The 7598-nt window shown below is 37.4% G+C and overlaps 1 non-coding gene across 1 annotated transcript; it reads left to right on the forward strand.

Moving 5' to 3' along the window:
* The first annotated feature begins 538 nt into the window (after positions 1-538).
* LOC141639381 (small nucleolar RNA R71) lies at positions 539-645 on the forward strand. Its single transcript, XR_012542501.1, has one exon. It is a non-coding gene; the product is annotated as a small nucleolar RNA R71 (small nucleolar RNA).
* The last annotated feature ends 6953 nt before the right edge of the window (positions 646-7598 follow it).

Here is a 7598-nt window from a genome sequence, read left to right on the forward strand (position 1 = left end):
TGGAGTGTATGTTGTTTGAGGGTTTTGGACATTTTGGCTTTTGTATGAGAGATTTGGATGGAATTTGGTGTTTTCATTGTAAAAATTTGAATAAGGGATACCGCTTTTGTAAGCTTGGAAAGCATTGACTTGCTCGGTTGTTCCCCTACATTCACTTGAGTCATGACCTAAGGTTCCACAATTCTCACATATCCCGCTTGGGATTGATGAGGATGCCGTCATGGCATTGACATGGTGCTTTGATGATTTTGAGCTTTCCTCAAGTCTAGCCATAGCTTGTTCAAACTTCAAGTTGATTGTGTCAATGTGAGCACTAAGTTGAGCACCCAATTGAGTAACGGTGTCCACTTCATACTTTCCTCTAGTAGCCTTGCGAGGCCTACTATATTGCGAATTATGGACCGCCATTTCCTCAATCTTGTTCCATGTTTGATTGTCATCAACTTCGGTGAACATTCCATTTGATCCCATATTGAGAATGTTCCTTGAATCTTCATATAAACCATTCCAAAATTGTTGCACTAAAAACCATTCGCTAAGTCCATGGTGAGGACATGAGCGACAAATACCTTTGAACCGCTCCCAAGCTTCATACAAAGATTCTTCATCCCTTTGCTTAAAACCCGTAATTTGAGCTCTTAGCATATTGGTCTTTTCCGGTGGGTAGAATTTTTGGTAGAAAGCTGGAGCTAGCTTCTTCCAAGAATCTATTCCAAGGGTGGCCTTATCAAGGCCCTTCAACCATTGCTTTGTGGTGCCGATTAACGAAAAAGGAAATAAGACCCATCTTATTTGGTCTTGAGTCACGCCCGTTTGAGAGATAGCTTCACAATAATCACAAAATGTTTCCATATGAGAATGAGGGTCCTCACTAGGCATTCCCCAGAATTGGCTCCTCTCAACTAGTTGGATGAAGGCGGACTTGGCAATAAAGTTTCCGGTAAGATGTTGTGGGGTAGGAGTACCGTTTGGTAGATCCTCCTCGGTGGGTATAGAGTGAGACGATAATTTAGGCATTGTAGGTGGATTTTGTGTGGTATTGTTTAATGGGTTCTCTTCTCCTTCTATTGCGAAAGGATTGACAAACTCACTAGTGGGTTGAACAACTTCACCAACACCTCCCAAATTCCTCCTAACAAGTCTCCTATTATTCGTCAAGGTTCTTTCGATTTCACGGTCAAAAGGTAACAAATCTCTTTGTAACCTTCTAGACATGCAAAAAATCAAACAACTCAAAAACAATTAGAACAATCCTTGAGGAGTTTTACTTCCCCAAGGTGAAAAAGACACAACTAAAAACAATAAAAGAAATCTTAAATCAATTAAACACCGTCCCAAGCACGGCGCCATTTTTGATCGCAGCCATTTGGTGTTCACAATTAAGCATATGTGGTCGTTGGTCAATGGTCGATACAAAACACAATTTATACTTCACAAACAACTCTACAATTAGTAAAGAGGCAAGTAAAGGTCGGATCCCAAGGGACGGGTATTGAAATGAAGATTCTATTGTAACTAGCGGTGTCTAGGGGTGTCACAAATTGGGTTGATGTAGAAGGTTACTAAACTAAAATAGCAATGAAAATAAACTATCAAGGTAAATGAAATAAGGGTGTAAACAATTGATTAAAAGCACTAGGGTGTCATGGGTTCATAGGGGAATCATGGGATATGATCATACAAACATGTTCTCAAATTATAAGCAAGCAATTATTGTTGTGATGGATTGAGTTGGGTTATATCTTACAATCCTAGGAAAGTTTGGGTCCGGGAGCCGAATCGATTAGTTGTACAACACCTACAAGTCGACTTAATCTTCCCTACTTAACACATGCATGGTCTAACAAGACTCGAGTTGGGTTATGTCTTACAAGTCAAGTTGAAAGGATAGAAGATGATAGTAAATGCAAGGATTCATAGGCTTAGCATTTCATCAAATATAACATGTGCATGCATTAAGATCAAAACAAGCAAGCAAATAAGATATGAAAGCATATTGATTTAAGCATGAATCATTCCCATGTTGGTTTCCCCTAATCACCCATTAAACCCTAGCTAAGAGACTACTCACTCATTATCATATTGATCATGCTAGAAAGGTTGTCAATCATACTAACATAATGAAACATGATGAATAAATGAAAGTAATTAGCAATAATTAAAAAGGGATTAAGAGATTATACCTACTAATGATTCCAATAATAAAGCAAGAATAATAGAAGTACTTGAATCCTAGATTGAGAGGTTGTCAATCTCCCAATAATAACCCAAATAATCTTCAATTACCCAAAATAAAGTAAGAACAAGAGAGAGATTAAGGAACTAAAACTTGGATTAAAACTTGATTAATATTTGATTACAATATTGAAGAGAGATTTGATTGATATTAACTACACTAATTATTGATAAGAAGAACATGCTCCTCTAATTAGACTAATGGGGTATTTATAGTGAGAATTAGGGAGGATGCATTAGGGTTAACTAAGGGCTAAACTAGTAATTACACTTTTTAAGTTGAGCAAGGAGCCTCCGGGATTGTCCGAGAGAAGGGCTTCTTCATTTCGTAGCTTGAAGAACGAAACTGCGCTGTGCTGTGATCCGTGCGGCTGGGAGTCGGGACGGCCGAATCAGGATGGACAATCCGAGCGGATCAAGGAACAAGACGCACGGACTGGGCATGGGCAATCCGAGCGGATTCCTGGTGAGGACGCTCGGACTGGCGAGGACGGACGGATTCTCTACAATCCGTTCGGATTGTAGCTCAGCAGCTTTCCTTCTTCTTTTTCTTCCCTTTTCTTCATGAATTCCTTGGGGATTTCCTTGGGGACTCAAGGATCCTTTTCTCAACAATGCTCTTCTACTATGCTATGTACAAAGGCCTTCTAGTCTTGTCTCTCCTTGATGCTTGGTCATTGAATATGATCAATTTAGTCTTGTTTTGCCATGAAAATGCAAGATTCTTACTCCTTTCCTACCAAGGGATCAAAATCTCAAAGAATATGCAAAACAAAGATCTAAAGATAAGAAATGACCCAAATAGGCACTAAAAAGCATAGAAACAATGGTAATTCGGGGGCTAAATATGCGCCAATTATGGTCGCATCAATGGGTAATTCTTGACCCAAAAGACAAAATGTGATGTAGCCCGACTCAACATATACGATATAAACCCGACTTAATAACATTCACGATATTACGATGCAACCAATATAAAATGTATAATACTAATATATAATAATATCCGTTTAATCGATTATATAAAATACGGGGTATTACAGTCTACCCTCCTTAAAAGAAACTTCGTCCCGAAGTTTACCCTCTCTACCAACCACCGCAAACGAATTATGAAACGCATATACAAAAGTATATAAGGCACCCACCAAATTGAATATTAAACGCAGTATTACATTTGTAACACCCCGATTTATAAAGGAGCCTCTAGCAAGACATTCCCTAATAAACCGGACTGTTACCATCTCGGTTTCCCGAGGTAGTGAATAACAAATTAAACTCCAAGGCAAATTACATAATTTCTTTAACTTAACTTTTTTACAAAACCTCATTTACATCAAATTACAAAGAACTAACATAAATAAAAGTGAGAGTCTTCTAAATGATGATCTAGCTACTAAGTCTTCTGATCCAGTGTCTCACGCCCATCAAACTCCCATCCTATCTCATAAACCTGTCAAGTCTGCTCGCCAATATTTGGGTCATCACAGGTGTTCACGAATACACAGGGTCAACCACGAGGTTGAGTAGGGAATAGAATGAAACAACAAAATATGATATGCATGCTCCTCCGTCACCTCCACCTCCATCTGAACTCATATCTCATAACCCATACAACCCAGCCATACCAATCCCCGGTAGACTATATATCGACCGTAGCCGATCTGCCAGCTCGCGGTGAGGACACAAGGGCAAGTCTGAGAACCCGCTTTGGGCCTTATCATAACATCATCATCACCACACCACGTCACCACAACATCCTCCATCTCCAATGCGTATGAATGCTCAAGAAATTAATGCAACACAATATGTATATCATTGAACTGGTAAATCATAGAATCATGCATAGGTTTACCGAATGTTGTGATAATATACTCAATACGATCAATTCAGTCAAGCACATTCCAGGATATGAATCATAACATGAATCAACAACCACGAATCACGTCAACGTTCATAGTTTGGTCATATGAAACACAAACAAGTCAACACAATTCAACAACAACGATAATAAGTCAAGTGTATTTCCCTACCTTTTCGCAATCCAAGCACACAAGCAATCAATTATGATCCTTCACATATCCATCACCTACATAACATAATTATGTATAATTACCACCTACTCAATCAAATAATCATGCACATAACCTAGACTCATCATAACTTAATAGGAATATCAACTTAAAGAACAAACACGATTTTTCGATTTTCCAAAGACATGACAGACTCGGAATAAAATACATAACTAATTCGGAAAAATCAAATTGATACAAGGCCAATTGGATTGGAACCCCATGAGTCTTAGCTACAAATTATATCTAACGTGTTTTTCTCAAATCAAACTCTAGGTCATGCACATTATCTAGAGTTTTCAGATGATTTCAAAAGCGCGATTTAAACCGTCGCATAAAAAGTATTGATTCATAAAACGAGTTTAAAACATTATTTTGCAGTAATTCCAAATCCTATTATCATCTAGACTATACAAAGATGATGTATGAAGAAGCCTCATAACTGAATCGACATAAAAATTAGGGTTTCAAATCATTTTCCACAACCAAATCAGATTCGCGGACTTTTCAGCGACATGTTCATAAATAAATCACCTAGGACAAACCATAAAGAATTTGACTACGAGATTTTATATGCATAAACTAGACATCAAATAAATAGGGCTCTCTTTTCAAACTTTTTGAAGACGAACAATTTAAAACAGTATAAACAATGGAATGAAATCGACTTACAAACAGGAAAATCGAATTAGGTTGGAATCGATGAGAAATTTTCAATCAAATGAAAGGCTCGACAATTCTTCTTCCTCTCCCTTTCTCTAGGTTTAGAAATGGTTTTATGAATGATAAAATGAAAAGAGGGGAGAGGGAGAGCGGCTCTTAGATTAGGTTTAGGGTAAATGGTGGTTACATGTTCCGGGTAAGGCAAATGGGTTAAACGGGTATGGTCGTTGGGTAAATGTAGATGGGTAATTCTTGACCCAAAAGACAAAATGTGATGTAGCCCGACTCAACATATACGATATAAACCCGACTTAATAACATTCACGATATTACGATGCAACCAATATAAAATGTATAATACTAATATATAATAATATCCGTTTAATCGATTATATAAAATACGGGGTATTACAGTCTACCCTCCTTAAAAGAAACTTCGTCCCGAAGTTTACCCTCTCTACCAACCAACGCAAACGAATTATGAAACGCATATACAAAAGTATGTAAGGCACCCACCAAATTGAATATTAAACGCGATTATTACATTTGTAACACCCGATTTATAAAGGAGCCTCTAGCAAGACATTCCCTAATAAACCGGACTGTTACCATCTCGGTTTCCCGAGGTAGTGAATAACAAATTAAACTCCAAGGCAAATTACATAATTTCTTTAACTTAACTTTTTTACAAAACCTCATTTACATCAAATTACAAAGAACTAACATAAATAAAAGTGAGAGTCTTCTAAATGATGATCTAGCTACTAAGTCTTCTGATCCAGTGTCTCACGCCCATCAAGCTCCCATCCTATCTCATAAACCTGTCAAGTCTGCTCGCCAATATTTGGGTCATCACAGGTGTTCACGAATACACAGGGTCAACCACGAGGTTGAGTAGGGAATACAATGAAACAACAAAATATGATATGCATGCTCCTCCGTCACCTCCACCTCCATCTGAACTCATATCTCATAACCCATACAACCCAGCCATACCAATCCCCGGTAGACTATATATCGACCGTAGCCGATCTGCCAGCTCGCAGCTGAGGACACAAGGGCAAGTCCTGCAGAACCCGCCTGGGCCTTATCATAACATCATCATCACCACACCACGTCACCACAACATCCTCCATCTCCAATGCGTATGAATGCTCAAGAAATTAATGCAACACAATATGTATATCATTGAACTGGTAAATCATAGAATCATGCCGGTTACCGAATGTTGTGATAATATACTCAATACGATCAATTCAGTCAAGCACATTCCAGGATATGAATCATAACATGAATCAACAACCACGAATCACGTCAACGTTCATAGTTTGGTCATATGAAACACAAACAAGTCAACACAATTCAACAACAACGATAATAAGTCAAGTGTATTTCCCTACCTTTTCGCAATCCAAGCACACAAGCAATCAATTATGATCCTTCACATATCCATCACCTACATAACATAATTATGTATAATTACCACCTACTCAATCAAATAATCATGCACATAACCTAGACTTATCATAACTTAATAGGAATATCAACTTAAAGAACAAACACGATTTTTCCCGATTTTCCAAAGACATGACAGACTCGGAATAAAATACATAACTAATTCGGAAAAATCAAATTGATACAAGGCCAATTGGATTGGAACCCCATGAGTCTTAGCTACAAATTATATCTAACGTGTTTTCTCAAATCAAACTCTAGGTCATGCACATTATCTAGAGTTTTGTTGATTTCCAAAAGCGTGAGTAAACCGTCGCATAAAAAGTATTGATTCATAAAACGAGTTTAAAACATTATTTTGCAGTAATTCCAAATCCTATTATCATCTAGACTATACAAAGATGATGTATGAAGAAGCCTCATAACTGAATCGACATAAAAATTAGGGTTTCAAATCATTTTCCACAACCAAATCAGATTCGCGGACTTTTTCAAATGACATGTTCATAAATAAATCACCTAGGACAAACCATAAAGAATTTGACTACGAGATTTTATATGCATAAACTAGACATCAAATAAATAGGGCTCTCTTTTCAAACTTTTTGAAGACGAACAATTTAAAACAGTATAAACAATAGAATGAAATCGACTTACAAACAGGAAAATCGAATTAGGTTGGAATCGATGAGAAATTTTCAATCAAATGAAAGGCTCGACAATTCTTCTTCCTCTCCCTTTCTCTAGGTTTAGAAATGGTTTTATGAATGATAAAATGAAAAGAGGGGAGAGGGAGAGCGGCTCTTAGATTAGGTTTAGGGTAAATGGTGGTTACATGTTCCGGGTAAGGCAAATTGGTTAAACGGGTATGGTCGTTGGGTAAATGTAGATGGGTAATTCTTGACCCAAATGACAAAATGTGATGTAGCCCGACTCAACATATACGATATAAACCCGACTTAATAACATTCACGATATTACGATGCAACCAATATAAAATGTATAATACTAATATATAATAATATCCGTTTAATCGATTATATAAAATACGGGGTATTACAGTCTACCCTCCTTAAAAGAAACTTCGTCCCGAAGTTTACCCTCTCTACCAACCACCGCAAACGAATTATGAAACGCATATACAAAAGTATGTAAGGCACCCACCAAATTGAATAT

This window comes from Silene latifolia, unplaced genomic scaffold (genome assembly GCF_048544455.1).
Source record: "Silene latifolia isolate original U9 population unplaced genomic scaffold, ASM4854445v1 scaffold_361, whole genome shotgun sequence".
Classification (NCBI taxonomy): Eukaryota; Viridiplantae; Streptophyta; class Magnoliopsida; order Caryophyllales; family Caryophyllaceae; genus Silene; species Silene latifolia.